The sequence below is a fragment of the Delphinapterus leucas genome, chromosome 1 (genome assembly GCF_059928025.1).
Source record: "Delphinapterus leucas isolate spDelLeu-1000000601 "Yukka" chromosome 1, BTC_Dleu_Yukka2, whole genome shotgun sequence".
Taxonomy (NCBI): domain Eukaryota; kingdom Metazoa; phylum Chordata; class Mammalia; order Artiodactyla; family Monodontidae; genus Delphinapterus; species Delphinapterus leucas.
This window is the reverse complement of record NC_143129.1, coordinates 159,928,347-159,953,622: the sequence shown is the minus strand read 5'-3', so window position 1 is coordinate 159,953,622 and position 25,276 is coordinate 159,928,347. Positions and strand designations below refer to the sequence as shown.

The window sequence follows — 25,276 nt, the reverse complement described above, 5'->3', positions numbered from 1 at the left end:
CCCACCCCACCCTCCGTCCATTGGCTGCCAGCGGAGCCGCCTCCCGCCCCCCGGTCCCGGCCCCCGCCCCCCCTGCCCGCCTGCCTCTCGGCCCGGCCGCCCAGAGCTCGCCATTGGGCCTCACTCCTGGGGTCCCGCGCGCCGACCATGCTGATTGGCCGCTGGGGCTTCATTCACAGCCCCCCTACCTTCCGCGTATACGCTCACGCCCCGGGGGCGCGGCCGCCACGTGGGGAGTGGCGCGGGGGTGGCACTGGGACCGCACCCCCTCTCGTCCTGGCTGCGTGGGCCCCACTTTCCCCCGGCGCTGGAGACTCCGAGCCCGGCGGGTCCCACGCTCCAAGCTAGCAGAATTCTCGCCGGTCACCCGCCCGTGTGGCCAGAGGCTGTGGCGGGGATGGCGGGCTCCGGGAGGCGCTCGGGTTCCGAGAAGCAGCTCAGCCCCGCGCTCCTCCTTCCGCCGTGCCGCTGCCGGCGGGCCGGGATTCCCGCGGGTCTCGGCGGCTGCGAGCGGCAGGCGGCGCGGGTCCCCGGCTCGGTTGCGGCGCGGCTGCTCACCTCGCCCGCCTCGCCTCCCGCGACTTCCAGCGGGCACGGAGCTCTCCTCTGCGCTCCTCCCTGGCCCGTCTCGTTTTGCCTCTTCACCCTCTAGTCCGCCCAGCGCAACTCCGTCGACCTCCGCCGCCCTGAGAGACCGTCGGGCGCGGGCAGAGTCGGACTGGCCCCGACTTCACGCCTCTCACGGGCTCTCCTCCCGGGCGCCGCGGCCCAGGTGAGTACCTCGCGGGTGGCTCGGGGCCGGAACGGCCGGCGGCAGCGATGCTGTGGGGAGACGGGAGCTCCTGTAACCAGGCCGATTCCGAGGTTCCTGAGTGAGAGGATCTCGAGGTGGAGACCGTGGCTCCGGGAAAGCACCGCCGACAGGAATGGTGGACACACTGGGCCCACGGGTATCTGACCCACGCCGCCGCCTCGCTCCTTCTCTTTCCTGCCTGCCCGGCTCATTGGCCTGGGTCATGGCGGGGTCACGCCCCGGGGAAACTTGCTCTAGGTGAGGAGTGGCGTGGACATGGGGAAGGGCGCTGGTGCCTCAGTAATCCGGCGTGCAGGCTGGGAGCTGTCCAGCCTTGCAGGGAGCCCTGGGCTAGAGTTTAACCCACTTGCCTGGGGCTGCTGAAAAGGGAACTGGGACTGAAGAGGTCTTGTTGGAAAGGTGCGGCATGCAGTGGCTTACCTACTCATCCCCCAGGTCTTTGAGGACTCCCTGAAGGATCCTGAGTGGACTTGGACCCCAGCATCAGCTCTTCTGTGCCACGCTGGCTGGAGGATGAGTGGAATGAGCTGTAGCCTCCACGTCTTCCCCACGCTGAGGCTTGGCTCTTGGGGAGTCTTCCAGCTGCCAGTTCACCTCTTTTCTATCCCTGATCTTGCCTCCAATGGATTCATAGATTCCAGGGCCCCGGGGGTCCCAGATTGGAGGACCGATTGGGGGCCCAGCTAGGGCCCTACTGGCAAGTCAGGACTGTGGAATAAAGCCTCAGTGTGTGAAGAAGGGTGATGGGGGGGGGCTCAGGGGGCAGCCGCAGTGGGGGTGACTGGGGCAGAGTCGACAGTGACAAGGGTCATCCTTGGGCACAGACTGTGCTCATCCAGGCCCTAAATGCCCTAGGACCAGCCTCTGGCTAGCCCCCAAGGGATGGGGTGGCCACTGGCCACTGTCCTGAGCAGAGTCCTTAGGCACTACTCCCACTGCAAGAGCTGTGATGGAGCCCTGTGTCTGAACCTAGCTAGGGATGCTGGGCTTTCCTGGACTGTGGCCCAGGAAGTGGTCACCTTGAGGCAGCCCAGGACTTCCTGGTCCACTTGCCTTCCTGGCCTCTCTCCCAGGCTCAGGAGGTAGGACCAAGGCTGGGAATCCTGTAGTGAAGTCCCCTCCCATGCCAGCCCTAACCAGACCTGCGTGACATTGAAGCTTGGGCTTCCAACCCGGACCTGCTACTCTCTTCCTGGGCAAGAATAACTCTGGCCCAGTCTTCTAGGGCGTGGTTCTTCTACCTGTAAATTGGGAATAACAGTACCATAAGCAGCACACCTGTCTCACTAAGGTAAGTTAGAGGGTGGTACAAGACAATGTGAGTGAAAAGGGCTCAGAAAGGACTTTTCACTCTCGCTGTTTCTATTGTTAGTGCCCAGTGAAAGAACAGGTTACTCCCCCTCTCTAACTCAATCTCAGTTTGCTCATCTGTAGAGTGGGGTTCTGGAGGCTTGGGCCCAGTGACTTCTCTGGTAAACTCCCTTCCAGCTCTGATGGTCCGTGAGTCTATGAACCTGTCTCAGTTTCTGTCAGAGGAAGGGAAATGTCTGGACAGTGGACAGGTGTTGTTTGGAACGGTCATCATGAGCAATGGGTGCTTTACCAAATGCTTTTCATTCATCACGTTACCTGCCGCTCTCAGCCCCGAGAGTGAGCGCTGGGATTGTTCTCCCATTGCACAGCTGAGGGAACTGAGGCTCGTCCGAGGGCCAAGAATGTGTGGAGGTCCCACTCCCCGTCATCCTCCCTGTGGCTGTGGGATGGGAAGGGTGTGGAGGCAGCGGCTTTGGCCGTCATAGCAGAGAGAGCTCACAGAGAGAGCTCTCTGGTCAGCTGGCACTCTTGAAGCTGAGTTCCCCAGGTCTGTGCTGAATTGAGTGGTGGCTGCGGCAAAGCCAGGCTCCTAGGTTGCCAGCTTGTCAGCTAGCAAATCTCAGTCCCAATCCCATTACCCCCCTTCAGTACCCCTGCCCTTTGCTTTGCCTGTTGGAGCCTCAGTTCCTTTATCTTAAAATGAGGGCAGTAATGCCTGCTTCTCAGGTTTGCTCTGAAGCTGCAAGGATGAAACAAAGCATGTAATTTAGATGCCCCCTCTTAATGTGAGATGCTGCTCTGGGGTGAACAACAGTGTGAACTAGGAAAGGATAACATTCCTTTCTCTGCTTTGGAAGTTTTAGATCTCCTACAATAATATGGGTTTGGTCTTGAGTCACAATTTTCTTATATTTGAGAGTTAAGTTTCCCCTAGGAAGTCTCGGCATCTCCTTTGCTCTTGCCCCTAGAGATTCTGGGTGGGACACTGGGGGCTATGACATGGCCATTGGCAGAGACACCTGTTACAGAGCATCTCCTCTCTCCAGGAGCCCTACCCTCGTAGACCACAGAGAAAACCCAGAACACGGAAGTCAGACAGCCAGCTGACCAATGCAGACACAGAATGGTTTAGGCATATGAACAGATGTGCATTCACACACACACACACAAATGCATAGCCTGCAGATACACACATGAAATTTAGCCTGGAGACAAACATTCAGATTCATAATAGAAACACATGGACTCCCATCATTAGGCTGGATGTTCAGAGTCACACAAATCAACACACAATGATAAATACAGGCATGTGTCTCAACAGGAACATTCGCAGAACCCATGCAGAGGCTGAAGTTGGCTCAAGTAGGCATTCCTTCAGCAACATAGACATAGAGGGGACCTGCAGGCCCTTCGGGTGACAAGCATGGAGGCTCTCAGCTGGCACGCCAATTCACACAGATGGGCACACCCTCGTGTGTTCACAAACATGAGCACACACTCTCCCACCCAGTGCACAGATACAAAGAGGCCCACCCCACGCATCACACAGACACCTACATCCTGTAGGAACTAACCCATCTGCACAGCGGATCAGAAAGCAGAGGAAGGGGCTGTACCCAGCCCTGAGTTTAGTCCATGCGAGTCAGTGGCCCCACTCATTCGAAGGAAGCAGGAAAGCCCTTTCTTTTCATATATTTTTTTTCACTCTCCTTGTCTGCGGAGGACAGCTCCCAGCCAGGCCGCCGCCAGTCTCAGAGGCTCCCCGGCCTCCCTCCCCAGCAGGGGCCCCTGCCCAGACTGCCCCCAGGCCAGGAGCTGCCCGGGCTTTCCCAGAGTGGCAAGACCTCCTCCAGGCTCTGGAGTGTGACCGAGCGCCTGCTCATTTGACACAGGTCACCGAGCCTCCGGCAGATGGGGCCCTCGCTGTGGGGGATCTCTGAGCTGGAGGGGCTGCAGGGGGAGGCCCTGTGGGGCTGAACTGCAGCTACACAAACCCCACATTCTCTGTGCAAAGTCTCAAGTCACAGACACAAACCCCTGCCATCTACATTCACACTCCCGCCTGAGAAGTTCAGATGCAGCCTCTAGAGTCTGACCACACTCGCCATGAGCTGCACTGCAGCCACACATGCACCGTAATATTCCAGACGCACATCCCAGACAGGCGAGCCTACACAGTGGCGCACTGAACGAGATTTGGGAGGAAGAGGAGGCAGCTGGTTCCGGCTGCTTTCCCGCTTTGGACTCTGGGCCCCTGCTGCTGTGTCTTGTGCGTGGGGCAGTGGGTCCTCGGAGTCCAGGGCAGCACTGAGAGGAGATGCAGCCACAGACCCAAGGCTTTTTCAGTGTTGCGGGAAGACGGGCTCCAAGACACTCCACCTGGATTCCTCGCAAGTCAGGAGTGCTGAGCGGAGCTAAAGAGAGGAGAGATTGGGCCCGTGGGGAGGGCTGCTAGAGGAGCTTGTGTCCTAGGATGCCCTCCTGTGTGCGTGGGCTTGAAGTCTTTGTCTGAGGCAGGCTGGGCTGGAAGGGGGGCGGGATGCGGGCAGCACTCAGCCCACTTCCTTTCCCTTCTGCCAGTCTTCTTATGCCCCAGATCCTGTGTTTTCAGAGTGTCAAGGGTCCTGGGTTCCGTCTTGACTCAGACTCAGGCCTGCTGGATGACACTGGACCAGCCTCAGCCTCCTGACCTCTGTGAGCCTCAGTGTTCTTATCTGTAAGCTGGGCAGGATGGTCTCTGCTGGGTTCTTGTGAAGGCGGGATGAGATCACTGCCCCGATGGAAACTCGGAAAGGGGAAGCATGGCTTGGTTTTCCTCCCTGGCTGCCAGGGGTGAGTAAGAGGCTGTGTGAGTAGGAACAGAACCTGCCTGTTCCCCCAACCAGTTCTTGCTGAGCAGTGTCAGGAGTGACCACACCCATAACCTGCTTGTTCTGGGCTGGAACGTGTTTTTGACTGGAAGAGTCTGTCAGGGTCCTGGCTGCTGCAGATTCCAGCCTGGGTAGGCGCATCCACTCCCTCTGTGCAGGTTGGTGCCAGCTAGACAGATTCATAGCGCTCACCACCATCCAGAGAGCTCTCCCACAAGGGATGTGATCACTATTCTGAGCTCTCAATCCCCCACCTCTCTCCCTCTAAACTCAGCCATTCTAGGTGTCCTACCTCTTTTGTCCTTCCAGTGCTCAAAAGAGCCTAGCATAGAAGAGCAGAGAGGTAGGAGAGGCATGGCTGCCTTTGGCAGAGGAGAAAGAAGCAGTCTCATTTAATTTAAGGTTCCCTATCTCTCAGACTTGGGGAAGGGAAGGAAGGATGAAAGGTGGAATATCTCTTAGGGATGAACCTTTCCTTGTATTTTTGCGCCTGCCTCGGCCCCCTAGGTCTATGTGTGGTGTGGGGATCCTCCCAGTGCATCAGTAGAATATTCAGATTAGGGGTGGTCAATTGCTCTTGAAATTTACTTTCATTTTTAGCAGAATGGCAGCCTCTGAGCTGGTGCTAATGCCCACAATCCGGTTATGCAGAACACGCTCTCTGCAAATCGGTAAATCATTAGCGGGGATTAATCACTCTGAAAGGCTGGGGCTGGGTTTGAGTTTCTCTCTCTCTTTTTTTTTTTAAACACACTTTTTATCTGGATGGCTGCAAAATTCAACACCACAGGGTGGGGTGGGAGCAGCAGTGATGATTTAAGTTCTTGTCACCATTGTTAGACGAGGGAGGTGCCTTCCTGGGCCTGGTGTTGACTCTGGCCCCACCGAGGGGTGGGGGGTAGACAGCTCAGGTAGGGGGAAAGGGAGGGAGGGGAGTGCCCTTGTGTTTGTGTGCATCACTGTTTTCAATAGTGTGTTGGGGGCTTGGTGTGCTTGTAGCTTGCTTGCGTGAATTCCTGTTCGTACTTTACAGATGCCCATAAGGATTTCAGCGCTTGTGTTTGGGTGCTTGTGCTTGGTTAATATGTGTGCATTAGTGTTTGTAATCGTATCAGACAGTGCTTCCCTTTAAGAGTGGTTTTAAAGACCACACCTCACCTTCCTCAGCCTCCGGGAAGCTCTGGAGGGGGATTAGGCAGAGCTGGAGGGAGGTCCCAACTTCACCTGTGGGCGGGGGCATGGCTCATGGATTATTTACATATTCATGAGCTGCTGTCTCTTGGAACTCCCCTCTGGAAGAGACTAGCATGAGGCCCCTTATGGCAGATGGGGAGATGGGGAGGCCAGGCTCTCACCGTAACGCCTCTCACTCTGCCACCCCAGGTCTAGTGGCTGTCCCTCCTCCACCCATGGACCGGGAAAACCCAGGGTTCTGAACCCCAACTTCTGCAAAGCTGCAGTACACACAACTCTAGTTTCTGATGGGAGCTGTGTGGCGGTGATGGGAAAGCTCTTTTTCCTTCCTGGTCCATGACGCCCCTATGGCGGCTCTTGGGGAAAGAAGGTCATTCTTCCAGCCAGGACCAAGCTGATGAATGGGATTCACTCCCACTTAATGTCCACACCAGGCCAGCCTCGTAATCCCTGTCTTTCTCCCTAGTTTAGTGCAGCCCAGCTTTGGAGCAACAATTATTTTCAAATGACCCAGTAATGACATTCCTGGGGTATTGGTCAAGGTACATGAGTATGCAGATAAGGTCACAGGACTTCTCCCCTCCAGTTCCAGAGGGTGGGGTTTGAGGTAAGACTAAGTGGGCCTGGTCTTTGCATCAGCTTTGATCCCCCCAGTCCCCTTTCTCCATACAGAGTCAGCTTGGGTAGCCTGGGCACCACTACCTACCACGCCACAGATGGCGCAGATGCCCTGTACTTCTGTTCATGTACCTCATTCATCCCCCAACTGCATGTGCCTCCCCCTCCCCTCCGTGCAGCAGGCTAGCCTGGAGTCGAGGGAAAGACAGAATGATATAGCTCTTTGGCTGTTACAAGTTGGGAGGGTCAGGAGAGAGTTGGCTGGGCTCAATGCTGGCATTCCTCGGCTTTCTTGAGAGTAGCAGGTGGAGGGTGGAAGTGGTAAAGGAGGATTTAGGAATTATATTTTCCCAGGGACCTCTTAGCATCTTTATATATCTCTGGTGTCAGACATCTGTCTGAGCTTAGGGTAGCATCTGTCTGGGCTGGAGACAACATCTGTTTGAGGCTGGGACACCTGGCTGAGCCCAGAACATTATCTGGCCCCAGGACAGCTTTTGTCTGGGCCCAGGACATGTGTCTGAACCTGGCATGGCATCTGTCTGGGCCTGGTGCAACATCTTCCTGGCCTGGGGGCAATGTCTGTTTGAGCTCTGGACACCTGTCTGACCTGGGGATGTCTGCTGAGCCCAGAACAATACCTGTCTGAGCCTGGGGGTGGACTTGTCATGGCAGATAAGATCACCCTCGAGTCTCAGCTTTGGTTTGTGGCTGAGAACAGAGTATATGCCAGACTCATGTCCTTGCTCTCATTTCTACCAGGGAAGGGCTCTTCTGTAGAGTGCCTCAGTTTACCTCCTTCTGTAGGCCCATTGGCCTGCTTGCTCTGGACACCTCAAGGGACAGCCAAAGCCTACATCCCAGGGACTCCAGGAAAGCGAAGTTAAAAGAATAAGGGAGTGGATAGGTTATAAAATCTAAGACTGGTCTAGGACCGTTCTTCCCTCCTCCCGTCCCTTCGTTGAATCAAATCAGAGTGCTCCCCCAAGACACAACTTGGACATGTCACTTGCCTCCTGAGAAGCCTTCCCTTGCTCCCAATTGTATATATTATCAGGCCCAAAGCCCCCTCTGGTCCTGCCCCTGCCTCTGCTCTGAACCAGCAGCACGGAGCTTCTTTCCCACAAACACACTGGGACCTAGTGATTCCCTACCTTTGTGCACTCAGCTCCCTCTCCTTGGAATGTCTTTCTCTCCCGCACCCCTCCACCCCCATCCTCCCATCACATCCTTCAAGTCCTAGTTCAAGGGTTACCCACTCTGGGAATTTTTTTTACTCCTTCTCTAGACTAAGCCACGACCTCTGCCCTGCTTCCACAATGTATTGTGAAGACCACCTCCGTGTTAGCATTTGTGGGCCTGCACTGTCATTGCCCTTTGTATATCTGTCTCTCCCATGGGACTGTGCGCTCCTGGGGGTAGCTGGCTCTGGTTCATCTTTGTCTCCCCAGCACCCAGCCCAATTCCTGGTCTATGGTGGTACCAGTAAGAAAGGCCTGTTGGATGATCACATGGCTGTACCTCTGTCATCTCATTTCCATCTCATTTCATTCTCTGTCTGCGACCAGGATGAAGACATATAGGATCCAAAGATTTGGTACATATGCTCCTGACAGGAGCAGGAAAGAGAAGTGATGCTCGGAGAGCAGTGATGAATCCAGACCTAATGGCCTCTCTGTGGGCTCCGGGGATGGGACCACATCTAAGAAAGAAGACCTTTACCTGGGTCCAGGCCCATTCCCTGAGGGCAGGTGGGAGAATGGAGACCTGGCCTAGCTTGTTGGAGAAGTTTCAGAGTTCCTGGGCTTACTGGTCCTGCCAGAGAGGAAAAGTCACATAAGGTGTTGTTAATATAAACACCGTGCCCAGAGCAAACTGCTCTCCCTGGCCAGGTTCTGAGGAGAGCATCTGGGGACAGAGGCTGAGTAGGGAGAGGTGCAGAACGGTGAGGAGGTGGCTGAGAAGTGGAGGCTCCCAGGGCATGGGCTCTGCCTTGGTGGCTTTTATTCCACCAAATAGAAATAGCTTTCTTGTTCTTGCTGCTGCTGAAAGCCATACAAGCTCATTTGTCAAATTCTTTGCCTCAGAAATATCTGAAACAGAAAGCGGAAGTCCTTTGTTCATCTCTCTTCCTCCCCTCTCTTAACTACTCCTATTGGCTATATCTTTCCAGAACTTGTTTGCATGGGCACACACTATTTAATAAAATGGCTGAGATTTATTGAGTGCTTACTGTGTGCAAGAATTGTGCTAAGTGCTTCTACCTGGGTTTCCACATTGCATCCTCACCAAAACACTATGAATTAGGTGCAACTCTGATTCTCATTTTACAAATGAAGAAACTGAGAGATATTAATGATAATAGCCCACGTATATTGGGTGCTTGCTAGGTAGGTGCCAGGTACCATTCTAAGTACTCTGCATGTTATCTCATTGAATGCCCATAGTATGTATAATGCCTGGCATGTACTAGGCAATCAATAAACAGGGGTTGATGCTTCCAGCTTGAAAGTTCGAGAATCTCAGATGAGACATCTAGGATCATTCAGTGGACCGCTAGAGGGGAGGGGTCTTGTGCCAAACCTCCTGAGCTGCAGGCAGCATCCCTGGTGCCTGGAGATGCTGACTCAGCAGTGAAAGATGTAAATTCCTACCTTGGTTTGCATATGATTTACACATATTTATTTATGAATGTCTTTGATTAATGTCAAAGCGCCTCGGTGATTTTTCTGCCAAGCTTCAGGGCCCTGCAGAGGGCACGGTTAGTGTGGACCGGCTGTAGGCTCTGAGTGTGCACGCGTGGGGGGCTGCTGGATGGGGTGACAGTGACAGCTGTGGAGAGGTGGATGGCAGCTGGGGGGTTGAGTGGGCAGACTGGAGCTTGGGATTCTGGAATGGGTGATTTGGGCAGCTGGTATGAGTGGAGGCTGTTTGTCCGCATAAGGCAGGGTACAGCTAAGGGGCTGGGGCAGGGTCAGGCACTGGGGTGCGTGACTTGTGGGTCTCTAGACAAGCCAGGGTGCCAGTCAGGCTTTCTAGGTAGGAACTCAGGCCCTAGGAGCCCAAGGACAGGATCTGGGGTTCAGATTAGGACACCCGGTCTAGCCTGGTGAGGGCTTCTAAAACAAGGAGGCTCGGAGGCAGGAAGGGCCCTCCCTCCAGAGGTGTTCCCCCTGGTGCTGCCCAGGGTGGGGATCACCTGCTTGGATGCTCTGGGACAGGGAGTGCTCTCTGCAATCAAGGCCTTGGGAGGATCTGCTAATTAGTAGGAATTGTCTGTGTGTGCCAGCTGTGCCCAGCCCTGTGCCTGGCACCATCGGGAAGACCAGTCCCAGCCTGCAAACCTTGGCAGGGAAGCCGGTGAGATAAGGCAGGAAGGGCAGGGCCCCGACCTTGATTGAAGGTTGCAGCACTTTTATCCATTATCTCCTTTGATTGTCAGCAGGATCAAAGGCAGTGGCTGTCTTATCTCCTCGTTACAGAGGAGGAAGCAGAGACTCAGAGAGCTGCAGTGACTTGCCCAAGGTCACACTGTGAGTGGAGGAGCTCAGATTTGAACCCAGCTCTGTTTCATTCTACAGCCTGAGCACTTAGCCAGTTTATTCTGCCTCAGCCAGGTATAAAATAAGGATCACACCTACCTTGCTTAATTGTTGTGAGGGTTAGTTGAGCTCAAGTGTGTAGGGAGGGTAGCACAGTGGCTGGCACACAGTAAGTGCTCAATAAAAATTTTTTTTTTTTCCTTAAGTGATAGAGCTAGGATCTTTTTTTTTTTTTTTTTTTTTTTTTTAGAGATAGGATCTTAAATCACGGTCCAGTAGACTCTACTGTTTGCATGGTACCGTAGTTCTTGCCAAGGTTGGTTGGGAGGGGGGTGGTTGGGGACAGAGCATGACCTCCTCTGTGGGTTGGGTGAGCCCTTGTCATGCATGGGCACTAATGGCCATCAGCATATGGGAGGGGCCACCTGCCAGGCCAGAGCCCCTGTCTACTCTAGGCCTAACTCTGGGTAGGGTGGGGACACTGAAGTTGTCTAGTTAGAATTGCCTGGATTTGTGTGTGTGTGTCTGTACGTACTTGGTGAGGGTCCTTGACTGGGAAAGGAGAGACAACTTTGGGAGCTCTATTAGCAGGCAGTGGTCAGGGCCCATTCTCATTTTCAGTGGCAGAGATGAATCAAGTGAGGGAGGGAACCCTCATGTGAGGATATGAGGGAAATCACTCCTGGCAGGGGCAATAGCAAGTGCAAAGGCCCTCGGGTTAGAATGGGCTTAATGTGTACATCTTCCTCAGTAGTTACGGAGACAGAATTAACTTGTATCATCTGGTGTTTGAGGTAGAGGAGCTAAGTGGGGGCAGGATTCATTCATTCATTCGTACATTAATTCAACAGTTATTTAGTGCCCACTTTGTGCAAGGCACTATCCTGAGTGCTGATGGCTAACACTTATTGAGCACCTACTATATTTCTAAGTACTTTAATATATTATTTCATTTAATTTTTACAACAACACAAGGAATCCTGGGGAGACAGTTGGGCTTCCTCTTATTCCTTCAGCTTCTTCCCATCTCCCAGTTACCACAGTCACGAGTGTCTGCCACTCAGAAAGGGCAGGATCCCCACAGTGGGTGAGGCAGGGTGGTCCTGAGAAAATCGCGGCTCTGAAGTCTTACATGTCCTGCCTGGGCCCTGCCCAGGATCAGGCCCTGAGCCTCCTGGAAGCCACCCAGTAGAGGGTGGGGTGCCCACATTAATCCCATTCAACCAGGCCTGCCTCAGAACTTTCTCTCCCCGGGGCTCCCAGTCACATCTTCTCTGTATATCCTCCACCGCTTAGCTCCTGGCCTTCTAGCAGCTCCCTGCATGGCTAAGCCCTGCCTTCTGGACTCTGCTCAGGGAGCCAAGGTGCAACTCGGAGCCGAGGCTCTTGGAAGGGAGAAAAGAAAGTTCCGTACTTGTTTTCTTTTTTTCCCCTAAAGATATATCTTTATTTATTTATTGAAATATAGTTGATTTACAATGTTGTGTTCATTTCTGCTGTCAGCAAAGTGACTCAGTTATACACATATATACATTCTTTTTTCTATTCTTTTCCATTATGGTTTCCCAGGATACTGAATATAGTTCCCTGTGCTATACAGTAGGACCTTGTTGTTTACCCATTCTATATGTAACAGTTTGCATCTACTAATCCCAAACTCCCAGTTCATCTCTCCTCCACCCCCCCCCCGCCCCCTTGGTAACCACAAGTGTGTTCTCTATGTCTGTGAGTTTGTCTCTGTTTCATAGATAGGTTCATTTGTGCCATGTTTTAGATTCCACATCTAAGTGATATCATATGGTATTTGTCTTTCTCTTTTTTTTTTTCTTTACTACAAACTTTTTTTTTTTTTCCGGTACGCCGGCCTCTCACTGCTGTGGCCTTTCCCGTTGCGGAGCACAGGCTCCGGACGCGCAGGCTCAGCGGCCATGGCTCACGGGCCCAGCCGCTCCGCGGCACGTGGGATCTTCCCGGACCGGGGCACGAACCCGTGTCTCCTGCATCGGCAGGCGGACGCTCAACCACTGCGCCACCAGGGAAGCCCCATTACAAACGTCTACTATGCTAATATGTGTTGTGAATGATCATAAGATACATTTAACATATAGCGTTTCCCATACTTAGCTTTCCCCAGGGCTCTTCCATTGGGAAGCATCTCCTGGAAGTATGGTTGCTCACAACACACTTTTGGAAAAGCGAAATTAATCTCGCTGTCAGGGCAGGTGTTTCAATTGATTGGTTTTCCCCAAATGAAAGCTGTAGATTTTCCCCTTCCACACTTGTTTTCTGATGGGACTGTCCTGAAACACCCCCTGTGCTTAACTAACTCTGATGGAGGGCGGTGCTCACTGGCCTGGCCTGGCTCCCTCTGTCCTTTCCTTAAGATGGTGAGCACTAACTCTGATGGAGGGCGGTGCTCACTGGCCTGGCCTGGCTCCCTCTGTCCTTTCCTTAAGATGGTGAGCACTAACTCTGATGGAGGGCGGTGCTCACCTGGCCTGGCCTGGCTCCCTCTGTCCTTTCCTTAAGATGGTGAGCACTAACTCTGATGGAGGGCGGTGCTCACTGGCCTGGCCTGGCTCCCTCTGTCCTTTCCTTAAGATGGTGAGCACTAACTCTGATGGAGGGCGGTGCTCACCTGGCCTGGCCTGGCTCCCTCTGTCCTTTCCTTAAGATGGTGAGCACTAACTCTGATGGAGGGCGGTGCTCACTGGCCTGGCCTGGCTCCCTCTGTCCTTTCCTTAAGATGGTGAGCACTAACTCTGATGGAGGGTGGTGCTCACCTGGCCTGGCCTGGCTCCCTCTGTCCTTTCCTTAAGATGGTGAGCACTAACTCTGATGGAGGGCGGTGCTCACTGGCCTGGCCTGGCTCCCTCTGTCCTTTCCTTAAGATGGTGAGCACTAACTCTGATGGAGGGCGGTGCTCACTGGCCTGGCCTGGCTCCCTCTGTCCTTTCCTTAAGATGGTGAGCACTAACTCTGATGGAGGGCGGTGCTCACTGGCCTGGCCTGGCTCCCTCTGTCCTTTCCTTAAGATGGTGAGCACTAACTCTGATGGAGGGCGGTGCTCACTGGCCTGGCCTGGCTCCCTCTGTCCTTTCCTTAAGATGGTGAGCACTAACTCTGATGGAGGGCGGTGCTCACTGGCCTGGCCTGGCTCCCTCTGTCCTTTCCTTAAGATGGTGAGCACTAACTCTGATGGAGGGCGGTGCTCACTGGCCTGGCCTGGCTCCCTCTGTCCTTTCCTTAAGATGGTGAGCACTAACTCTGATGGAGGGCGGTGCTCACTGGCCTGGCCTGGCTCCCTCTGTCCTTTCCTTAAGATGGTGAGCACTAACTCTGATGGAGGGCGGTGCTCACTGGCCTGGCCTGGCTCCCTCTGTCCTTTCCTTAAGATGGTGAGCACTAACTCTGATGGAGGGCGGTGCTCACTGGCCTGGCCTGGCTCCCTCTGTCCTTTCCTTAAGATGGTGAGCACTAACTCTGATGGAGGGCGGTGCTCACTGGCCTGGCCTGGCTCCCTCTGTCCTTTCCTTAAGATGGTGAGCACTAACTCTGATGGAGGGCGGTGCTCACTGGCCTGGCCTGGCTCCCTCTGTCCTTTCCTTAAGATGGTGAGCACTAACTCTGATGGAGGGCGGTGCTCACTGGCCTGGCCTGGCTCCCTCTGTCCTTTCCTTAAGATGGTGAGCACTAACTCTGATGGAGGGCGGTGCTCACTGGCCTGGCCTGGCTCCCTCTGTCCTTTCCTTAAGATGGTGAGCACTAACTCTGATGGAGGGCGGTGCTCACCTGGCCTGGCCTGGCTCCCTCTGTCCTTTCCTTAAGATGGTGAGCACTAACTCTGATGGAGGGCGGTGCTCACTGGCCTGGCCTGGCTCCCTCTGTCCTTTCCTTAAGATGGTGAGCACTAACTCTGATGGAGGGCGGTGCTCACTGGCCTGGCCTGGCTCCCTCTGTCCTTTCCTTAAGATGGTGAGCACTAACTCTGATGGAGGGCGGTGCTCACTGGCCTGGCCTGGCTCCCTCTGTCCTTTCCTTAAGATGGTGAGCACTAACTCTGATGGAGGGCGGTGCTCACCTGGCCTGGCCTGGCTCCCTCTGTCCTTTCCTTAAGATGGTGAGCACTAACTCTGATGGAGGGCGGTGCTCACTGGCCTGGCCTGGCTCCCTCTGTCCTTTCCTTAAGATGGTGAGCACTAACTCTGATGGAGGGCGGTGCTCACTGGCCTGGCCTGGCTCCCTCTGTCCTTTCCTTAAGATGGTGAGCACTAACTCTGATGGAGGGCGGTGCTCACTGGCCTGGCCTGGCTCCCTCTGTCCTTTCCTTAAGATGGTGAGCACTAACTCTGATGGAGGGCGGTGCTCACTGGCCTGGCCTGGCTCCCTCTGTCCTTTCCTTAAGATGGTGAGCACTAACTCTGATGGAGGGCGGTGCTCACTGGCCTGGCCTGGCTCCCTCTGTCCTTTCCTTAAGATGGTGAGCACTAACTCTGATGGAGGGCGGTGCTCACTGGCCTGGCCTGGCTCCCTCTGTCCTTTCCTTAAGATGGTGAGCACTAACTCTGATGGAGGGCGGTGCTCACTGGCCTGGCCTGGCTCCCTCAGCCAGGGTGGGCTTCTCAGTTCCTGACCACCCACCTGTGCCTGTGACCTGGGCTCCTCAACCTCTCCTGCAGGAAAAGGTACGGAGAAGAGGAAATAGAAAAGTTGCTCAAAATGCAGAGGCCAAGGGAGGAGTCTGGTGCTTCAGTCTTTGGTGAATAAAGAAACCTGGTAAAGAAGGTTTTCTGGATGGGACAAAGGAAAAGGAAGATCTTATTCTGATGGGCTATGCTAACCTGGAAATCATGACTCCGTCTGTTTTCACATCCACCCGTCCATCTATCCATCCATCCACCTACCCATCCATCCACCTATCCATCCACCCCCGCCCCATCCATCCATCACCCATCCATTCAGCCACCCACTTCATCCATCCATCCATCCATCCATCCACTGACTGAATGCCTAACACAGCCACTAATTCAGTTATGCTTACTGAGTGCGTATGTTGGAGAGCTGGTCAGTGTTTATACTTTTGTGACCCTTCTGTTTATGTATTTCCTCTCCCTACCAGGTTCTTAGAGAAGTTCCTTGAGAACTCGGGGCCCCAATCCCCCTATAGAGACAAGAGGAAGGGCTCTGTCTTGGCTGTGGGGTTGTCAGCAGCTGCCTGGCTTGGGCACCCTGGGGGACCAGGGTCGTGGGGAATCTTGCATGCTGCTCCCACCCCTGCTGGGCTGGGCCTGTGACCCTCACTGTGACCCAGCCTGGAGGATGCCATGCTGCTGCAGGGGAAGGGACTCACCTCCTGGCAGCCTGCCTGTGCTGCTGCAGGGGCTGATGGCCCCTTGCCAGCACCAAGCTTTTGGAGCGGTAAAGTTGTGTGGCTACGGAGCTTCTCCACACTGCTGTGGAGAAACAAGCAGGCTGGGCCCCGAGGCGGGAACCGGGTCAGGGGCTGGCTGCCACGCTGGCAAGTGGAGGAGCCTCGTGAGGGCTCAGAGGAGTGGGTGGGCGAGCACTGAACTGAGCTGCTGCTTTGGGTCCTGAGAGTCCAGGCCACTCTCCCTGCCCTCCCATCCTGCCCTCCTCCCCGCCCAGGCCAGACCTGTGGGGCAGCTCTGAGCTGCCCTGGTAGGAGGTGAAACTGCAGGAGGAGGGGCCGTAGACAAAGACCCAAATCAAGACAAAGACACGGAGAGGCAGAGGGTTATAGAGATGGGGCTTCAGAGAGAGAGGGAGAGGGAGAGAGAGACTGAGACTCAGAAAGACAGAATCGGGTGAGAGAAGAAAGATTCAAAGGCCCTGAAGAAGAGGGTGGGGGGAGGGAGTCCAGGGCAAGAGGAGAAAGCGGTGGGCCCAGGGGGATTAGCTCTTCCAGAGGCAGGAAGTGTGGAGCTTAAAACAACCCCCTCCTATGTGGCTAGCACCCCACAGTGAACAAAACTTTTCCACTTGCTTAAGCTCATTCAAGCCTCACAATAGCCTGGCTGAGATGGGCTTGGAGTCCTCCAAAGGATGGGGGCAGGGATGTGCCCCGTTGTGGGGAGCAGCAGGGGGAGGGGAGCCACAAAGCTGGAACTGGAACCTGAGGACTGGCTGTGAGATGGGTTCCACAGAGTGAGGGGCTTGGAGACAGAGCCCCCAGCTGGGCCTGAGTCCCTCCAGTGACTGAGGCTTCCCCAGCTCTGCTCAGAGGCTCTCGATGGACGTGGCTGGCCTGTGCTGGACCCTCCTGCTACCGTGCATTATTGGTCCTCTTCCTGGGAGGAAGAAGTGGTCCCAGGAGGCCTCCCTCTTGGTCCCCTTTCTCCTGTCCCCCGGCTGCCTGGCTGCGGTGTAGGAGTGTGGGCTATTGATGGCTTCCAGATGAATCCATTTCTGGGAACTGCCTTTGGTGGAAGGGGGGCACCTTGTCCAAAGTTAGCCCCCTCCCTGGGGGCAGCCTGCCTCCGATGGCTGATCAGTTGGTGGGGGTGGGCAAAGGCCAGGTCCCCTTGCCGCAACTTGGGACCCTTGGAAGGGCCGTTCCAGCTCCGGAGCTCCGTGTGAGACTGGCTGTGACTGCATTGCACATCCGTTTCTCCCTTTGCCCAGTGCCGCTTCCTTCTCTTGCTGTTGTCCTAAGGGTCTTCTCCCTTAAACCTCCTTTATGCAGATCTCATAGTCTCAGAGCATTTCCAGGGAATCTGACCTCCAACCACTGGGACCACCTGGGCTCAGCTCAGCTCCCCTCCCCCACATCCTTGTTTTCTTCCTCTTCCTCATCTCCGCCCAACTCTCGGTCCTGCTGTTCGGCACCTGGCAATGCCTCTTACCTGCTTGCTGTTTTCACTCCTGCCCCGCTACAGCAGGGCTGCCCAATACCGTAACCACACGCAGCTAGTGGGCACTTAAAATGCGACTCGTCCGAATTGAGGTGAGCTGCAAGTGTAAAATACACACTGCATTTTGAAGACTTGGTATGAAAAAGAGAATGTAAAACATCTCTAATAAATTTTCAACATAGATGTCATATTGATAATATATTGGATGAAATAAAAGGTGTTATTAAAATTAATTTCACCTGTTTCTTTACTTTTTATGTGGCCATTAGAAACGTTAAAATTTTATATGTGCCTTCCATCATATTTCCATTGGACAATGCTGTGGCACAGTCCATTCTTCCACAGCAGCCAGAGAGATCTTTTAAAATCTTCATTGGATCGTGTCCCTCCTCTGCTCACAACCCTTTAAATGCTCCCATCTCACACAGGCTGAAAGCCTTATGATGGCTTTCAAGGCCCTGCATGACCTACCCTCTTGCTTTCTTGCAGATCTTCCCTCCTGCCATCCTCTCCTTTCTTCCCTTGTTCCCTTGTTCCAGCCGCACTGGCCATACCAGCCACCCTGTAATTACTTAAACTTGTTAAGCTCATTCCTACCTCAGGACCTTTGCACTTGCTGTTCCCTCTGCTAGGAGTGATTTCCCCACCTCTTCACACGCTCATTCCCTCGTTTGATTTAGATTTCTTCTCAAACTTCTCCTCCCAGAGTGGCCTTTTCTGTCTGCCCTGGCTAAAACATCTGCCTCCCAGTTCTTCTCTAATGTCTTGGGCAGAGCATTTATCCTTGTGCAGCGCATTTATCCTTGTGCAGCGTTATAGTACCTATTTGATTGTTTACATTTTGATTGTTTGTTTCCCCAGTTTGAATGTAAGCTTGTAAAGCTTGGTCTGACTTGGTCTGACAGACTTGGTCTGTCTTACTTACCAAAACATTCCTGTGCTTAGAACGGGGCCTGGAGTAGACTAGATGGTTGATGAATATTGGTCGAGTGATTGAAATTTACAGCTGACAAAACTGAGGTCCAGAAAGATGAAATTGTGCTCAAGGCCACACAGCTAGGCAGGGACAGAGCAGGGGATAGCTCAGGGCTGAGGCCCACGCTCTGCCCACTGCAGGTACTGTCTGCAGCCTCTTTCCTTCCTTTTGGTCCCATCACAAGGGAAACACAGGCGTCTCCTTGGGGAGAGGGGATCTGGCTGTGGAGAGGCAGCAGACTATGTTTTTCTGGCATCTCTGATTTTCTGAGTCCTGGAGACTTCCATGCACAGGCACTCAGCTGCCAGTTGGTCCTTCCTTCCCCCGTGCACCCAGACTCCCCAGTCCAAGGAAGGCCCTTGGATGGAGGTGGAGGGGAACAGGGTACCTGTAGGGTAGTAGGAGTGTGGTCTTCCCAGGGCTCGGGAAGAGACACTCTCTGCCTAACACAGCCTCATAGAACTTACGTTTGAGAAGACAGCAGAAGGGAGAGAGAAGAACCCTGGAAACTGTAGGGCTCAGAGGAGGTGGAAGTGGAACAGTCAGAGGGACCAGATCACGGAGGGCCTGGGCAGGTGGTGAGTTGGACTTGGGCCTGGTTGAGTTTGAGGTGCCTGTGAGGCTTCAACATGGAGATGCCCTGGGGGCAGTTGGATCCATGGCTCTGGAGCTCAAGGGCAATTCACTCCAGGGAAAGAGCTTTGGGGTTATTGGCATAGAGACAGATAAATCTGTGGGAATGGGAGAAGGCCCAGGGGAGTGTGTGGCATGAGAGGGGGAAAGTACCAAGAACAGAACTGGGTACCCTTCATTTAGAGGGCTGGTTGGGGAAAAGGAGCTGGTAAAGGAACCTCAGAGGGAGAAACAGGAGGCAGAAGGGGAACCAGACAGAGGGCTGCTACTAAAGTCTTGAGGGGGCTCCATAAGTATTTGTGGAATGAATGAATGAATGAATGCATAAGTGAGGTAGAAAGGATTGGAGACCCCTGGGCTCTGGGCCTGTCGTGATTCTCCGTTAATGACCCAGAGTCAAGGCTCCTTCTCCCTCCCTGGGACACTCTTGCTCTTTCCTCTCTCCTCCTGGACCTGCGCTCTGCTGACCCCTTCCTCAGGGAGCCACCATGGGATTATGTCCCTACATCAAAACTAGGGGAACTGAGGCAGAGAGGACCAAACCACGCAGGCACCCTGCATCTTAGTGCATGTGCATTCTGGGGGCAGGACAGCATTTCCAGGCAGGGGACTCCCAGTGGGGTAGGGTGTCTTGGGGGCTTCTGAGAGCTCATCTCTAGTCTGGGATTTCTCACCCTGTAGTCATGGATATCCGACTGGCACTTGGAAGTCTCTTCAAGATTACCTGGTTCAACACCCTTATTTTATAGATGGCAAGCCTGAGGCCCAGGGAAGGAAGAAGCTTGCCCACGTTCAGACTCATAGAAATGATAATACCCAACTACCATTTATTGAACGACTGCTGTATGCCAGCGGTTTCACATCTATTCTTTTGTTATTCCCTCTCTTTCCTTTGTAGTCTCTGATTTTGCAGATGAAGAATCAGAGGTTCAGAGAGGTAAAGTGATTTGTCTGAAGTCACACAGTAGGTGGGCCTGGGCTGGGATTCAGACCCACATCTGTTTGATCACCAAAGATTGGGTTGTTCCTTGGCCCTCTATGGCCAGGTCTCCTGCATCCCAGGCTAGAAGATTTTCTGTGTTGGTTGCTGCTTCTGCCAGACCCAGGCAGCAGCTAAGGAGGGAAATGACATTCAGCAAACTAGAGGGAGTACCGGCACCTGGCCTTGAGTGTTGGCCATGCACAAAACAAATGGGAGAAGGAAGAGAGGGCCCCCCTCCACTCCTGCCCGCCACTCAGCCAGGTAGGCCCCCAGCAGCCTGGCTTTCTCCCTCCCTGGGGCTGGAGCTGCCTCTGTGCTTCTGCCTGCCTGATCAGGGCAGAGCAGCTTCATGTATTATTAATAGCACTGCCAGCCTTCCTGTTTTCACGCTGATAACCTGCTGGGGAGGGTGGGTGGGAGGGAGGGAGCAAGGTGGCAAACCCTGGAGCTTTGAGGGCCCCTCCCCACCAGTAGAGCCGACCTGCGGGGGCTGGCCCAGCCCCAAGTCTCTGAAGTTGGTTTCTAGAACTTCCCCCATCTGAACCGGCAGGAGGGGACCAGGGCCTCTGAAGGGAATTCATGTGGGAGGTTGGAACATGTGCCTCTGGGAAGGGCCCTGTCCCTCACTTCACCTAGGATACCAAGGGCTCAAATCACCTTGGCCTCCCTAGAGGCAGAGATACCCATACCCAAGTGGCCCCAGGGCTCAGGGCTGAGAATTCAGTGGTGTGTAAATGTGTGTGTGTGTGTGTGTGTGTGTGCGTGTGTGTATGTGTGTGTGAGACATTGGCTCCCAAGATTCCCAGGGACAAGGATCTCTGAAGTCTGGCCCCACATGGACCTCAGGCCATGTCCTAGCAGGTCTCTCCCTGGCCCCCACCCCATGCCTAACCTTTTCCCTTCTAGAGCCCAACTTGAGGGCCAAGGACAGGGGACAGACAGAGCCAGCCCTGTCAAGGATCGGGGTGGGTAGAAGCCATATCCTCTGAGCCAAGCTGCAGGCTGGAGATCATGCATATGGGCCTGCAGGTGCCAACTGTGCTTCTCTTTCGACTTCTCATTCAGTGTCGTCACATAGGTAGTTTGAAATGAGGTGGGAGTATTTACCTCACAGAAATCGGCAAATGCTGCAAATCAGGGTTCCCCACCCCCAGAGCCAGTTGTTAGACATTTACTAAGCACAGCTCTGAGATGGGTGTGGAAGGCTCTGCTCTAACCTTGAACATGCCTGTACTTCTGCCTTTAGCCACTGCCCAGCCTGCTCCTTGGAATTCTTTTCTCTTCCCCTTTGCCTGTTAATTTTCAATAACAATAAATAAAAGCAGTAATAATAATGGCTAACGTTTACAGTGTGCTTATTAATTATGTTCTCCGTCTGTGTGAAGAGCTTTGCAAATTCACTTCATTTCATCTTCGCAGCTATCCAGTGAGCAGGCACTATATATATTTTTTCGTTTTTTAATTTATTGAAGTATAGTTGATGTATAATATTATATAAGTTGTAGGTGTACAATATAGTGATTCACAATTTTTAAAAGTTATGCTTCATTTATAGTTATTATAAAATATTGGCTATATTCCCTGTGTTGTACAGTATATCCTTGTAGCTTATTTAATACATAATAGTTTGTACCTCTTAATCCCCTACCCCTATATTGCCCTGTTCCCCTTCCCTCTCCCCACTGGTAACCACTAGTTTGTTCTCTGTATCTGTGAGTCTGCTTCTTTTTTGTCATATTCACTAGTTCGTTGTATTTTTTAGATTCCACATATAAGTGATATCATACGGTATTTGTCTTTCTCTGTCTGACTTATTTCACTCAGCATAATACCCTCCAAGTCCATCCATGTTGCTGAAAATGGCAAGATTTCATTCATTTTTTATGGCTGGGTAGGGAGGGTGGGTATTCTGTATTTATATTCTGTAAATATAAATTTTGATGGTGCTTTTTATTTTATTTTATTTATTTTTTAAAATTTATTTTTAAATTTATTTATTTTTTTGTTTTGGGTTGTGTTGGGTCTTTGTTGCTGTGTGCGGGTTTTCTCTAGTTGCGGTGAGCCGGGGCTACTCTTTGTTGCAGTACGCGGGCTTCTCATTGTGGCTTCTCTTGTTGTGGAGCATGGGCTCTAGGCGCACGGGCTTCAGTAGTTGTGGCATGTGGGCCCCGTAGCTGTGGCCCGCGGGCTCCAGATCGCAGGCTCAGTAGTTGTGGTGCACGGGCTTAGTTACTCTGCGGCACGTGGGATCTTCTTGGGCCAGGGCTTGAACCTGAGTCCTCTGCATTGGCAGGCAGATTCTTAATCACTGTGTCACCAGGGAAGCCCTATTTATTTTTTTTAAATAAATAAATTTGTTTATTTATTTTTAAAAATAAATAAATTTATTTATTTATTTTTGGCTGTGTTGGGTCTTTGTTGCTATGTGCAGGCTTTCTCTAGTTGTGGCGAGCGCAGGCTACTCTTTGTTGTGGTGTGAGGGCTTCTCACTGTGATGGCTTCTCTTGTTGCAGAGCATGGGCTCCACGTGTGCGGGCTGCAGTAGATGTGGTGCGTGGGCTCAGTAGTTGTGGCTCGTGGGCTCTAGAGCGCAGGCTCAGTAGTTGTGGCGCACAGACTTAGTTGCTCTGCGGCATGTGGGATCTTCCTGGATCAGGGCTCGAACCCGTGTCCCTTGCATTGGCAGGCGGATTCTTAACCACTGCGCCACCAGGGAAGCCCTGATGATGCTGTTTAAATTGAGAGTAGGCACTATGTTATTTCCATTTTACGGATGAGGTAAATAACTGAGGCACAGAGCGGCTGAGGAACATCTGAGGTGGGTACATGACAAAGCTGGAACCCACACCTGGCCCCGTGGCCTGTGCTGCTGGTTCCTATGTTACCTCTGCGTGGCTGTGAGGGCCGCTTGTAGGGTGCCCCCTGCTGGAATCTTTCTCGCTGCCCTGGCACTCCAGGCTTCCCTGGCTGACTTCCTTTTCATCGGTCTCCCAGGGCCTGTGCATTGAACACACAAAACTACTCTTCCCGAGTCTGGGTCTTTCCTGCCCCCCACGCTGGAAGCTACTGGAGTGCAGAGGCTGGGCCTGATTCATCTGGTGCCCCAGTACCTGGCACAGAAGCAAGTAGTGAGGTCATTTGCTGAATTGAGCCCCTCACGGAGGTGATCACGGGAGCCTTTGACACAGTGCCTGGCACATGGTACATACTGCTATGTGTGCTGCTCCCTAAGGGGCAGTGTGGTTATTTGAGACCAGGCTCAATCAGCCAGCAAAGCTTGTTCTAGTGCCTTCCATCTGCCAGACCCTGTGCATGGAGCTGTGGATTACAGTGGCGAGCAAAACAGAAAAACAAAACAAAACAAAACCTTTGTTCTCTTGGAGCTTATGTTCTAGTGGGGGGGGGGGGGAGACATACGATAAACAAGATAAGGAAATAAAATATAAAGTATTTAGTGATGCAGGCTAAGGAGAAAAAATAAAGCAGAGAAAGGGGATAGGAAGAGTCCAGGGGGAGGTTGACATTTTGATGGGTCAGGAACCTGTCCGACTTTTCTGAGAAGGTGACTTTTAAGGAAGTGAGGGAGCAAGCCATGCTGTTCACTGGGGGTAGAGCATTCCAGGCAGTGCAAAGGTCCTGAGGCAGGAACTTGCTGGGCAATGTTTGAGCAACAACAAAGAAGTCAGTGTGCTTGGAATGAGGTGACTGAAGGAAAAAATAGGTCAAAGAGTTATTGGAGCCGAAAGAAGTAGGTGGAAGAAAGAAGGGGCAAGTGAGAGTGATGGGGGAGGAGGCATGCAGAGCGCAATGAGGGCCAGTAGCCGATCCCTATGTCCTGGGAGAGGGACAGCTCTGCGGGGAGGGAGCAGGAGGGGGCTCCACTTTCTGTAGATAAAAACAGTCTTGCAGCCCTTGTCTAGGTCCTTGGCTTCTTGGAGACCCTGGTGCAGCACAGAATTGCCTGGATTTCCCTTCCAGGCTCCTACCAGCAGCTCCCTTGTTCTGATCACAAGAAGGTCCTGCCTAAGGGCACTGCTGTTCTGGAATGGCACCATCCTTCTCTTCGGGTTTCTGCTTCCTTTCCTGCCTCAGGGAACACTTATTCCAAGGTCAGGTTCATTAGATGCTAACCACTGGACTGGCCATTCCTGGCGCTCCTGCTTTCCAGCCACTGCCCTCTGTGTTCCTGAGGTCCAGCCTCCAGGCAAAGCCAGCCCAAGGGCGATACAGCTGTCTTCCCAAAGATAGGGAGTAATGCAGGGTCTGGAGAGGCTGGCAATACAGGGATGAGGTGGCGAAGAAGGCAAAGCCTGGCGGGGGGTGGTGTTGTGAGTTCAGTGGGCACAGGAGATGCTGCAGGGGTCTCCTACCTATCCAGAGTCTAGGATGACTGAGTGGAGGTAGTGCCAGGGCAGGTGATATCTGGGTTGGGAGTGTGTGGACTGAATTTATTTGTCCAATGCCACACCCCACCCCATAGCCCTAAGTGCTCAGCATCGTAAATAAAACCCACCTAATAAATCTCCCCTGTAAATTTTCTGCGTAGAATTTCATTACTCGTCTCGTTTCCAGTCATTAGGTTTTAGTCCAATTTGGAGTTGTCCCGATGGCTGTGTAAATCATGCCTCCCTTCTGGGGAGTGTGAACTCCAGGGAAAAACCGTGCCTGGTCCTGCAGGGGTGACAGCTTGATCCTGAAGACCTGGACCCCAAGTGGTCGCCTGCGGGGTGTCGGCTACTTGCGGCAACTTCCTGCTCTTCCCCTCGCCCTGGAAAAGGGAAAGGCGCTAACATGAACTGAGCACTTCATGTATGCCAGGATCCTTACACACCTCATCTTGAATCCTCACATAAGCCCCACAAAGTAGGAATTACCATCTCCATCTTAAAGAATGGGATGGAGGCTCAGAGAGGGTAAGTTACTTGCACAAGGTACACAGCTCAGCTGGTTTCTACCTTGATAGTCTGGTTAGGGCCCAGTCAGATTTATCTGACTCCAAGTCCATTGCACCCACTGCCTCCCAGCTTCATGGGTGGAGGAGACTACGGAGAACTTAGCACAGTGCCACCACTTCTAGGAAGCATTCCTTGGTTCCTAGCTGGAGTCAATCCCTCTGTTATCTGTTTCCCCCATATGAACTCTGAACCACTTTGGGAGCTTTCATCACATCCAGTGGCCTTCCATGACCCTTCATCTGCTGTGCTGTCACATGGCTCCCTGGGCCTTTCATTCACAGCCCTTTGCACTCCTGTAATTAGGCTTTAGTTCTGTGACTGTTGGGTTATTGGCTTTCCTCCCTTTTAAAACATAAGCTCGATGGAGGTAGCCACATCTGCTTGGCTTACAGGGCATTTCCAGCATTGGGTACAGTATTCAGCATATAACAGGTGAGCAATAAATTTGTTACTGAATGGATGAATGAAATAATAAATGAACGGATAAAGTCACCCCAGAGAGGCAA

At 53.1% G+C, this 25,276-nt stretch overlaps 1 long non-coding RNA gene across 1 annotated transcript in view; it reads left to right on the top strand.

Moving 5' to 3' along the window:
* The first annotated feature begins 75 nt into the window (after positions 1-75).
* The window catches only part of LOC149750780 (uncharacterized), a 69,698-nt gene continuing 44,497 nt past the window's right edge, over positions 76-25,276 (top strand). Inside the window, exon 1 of the long non-coding RNA XR_016387756.1 lies at positions 76-772. This is a non-coding gene — a long non-coding RNA (uncharacterized LOC149750780). The remainder of the gene's footprint in view (positions 773-25,276) is intronic.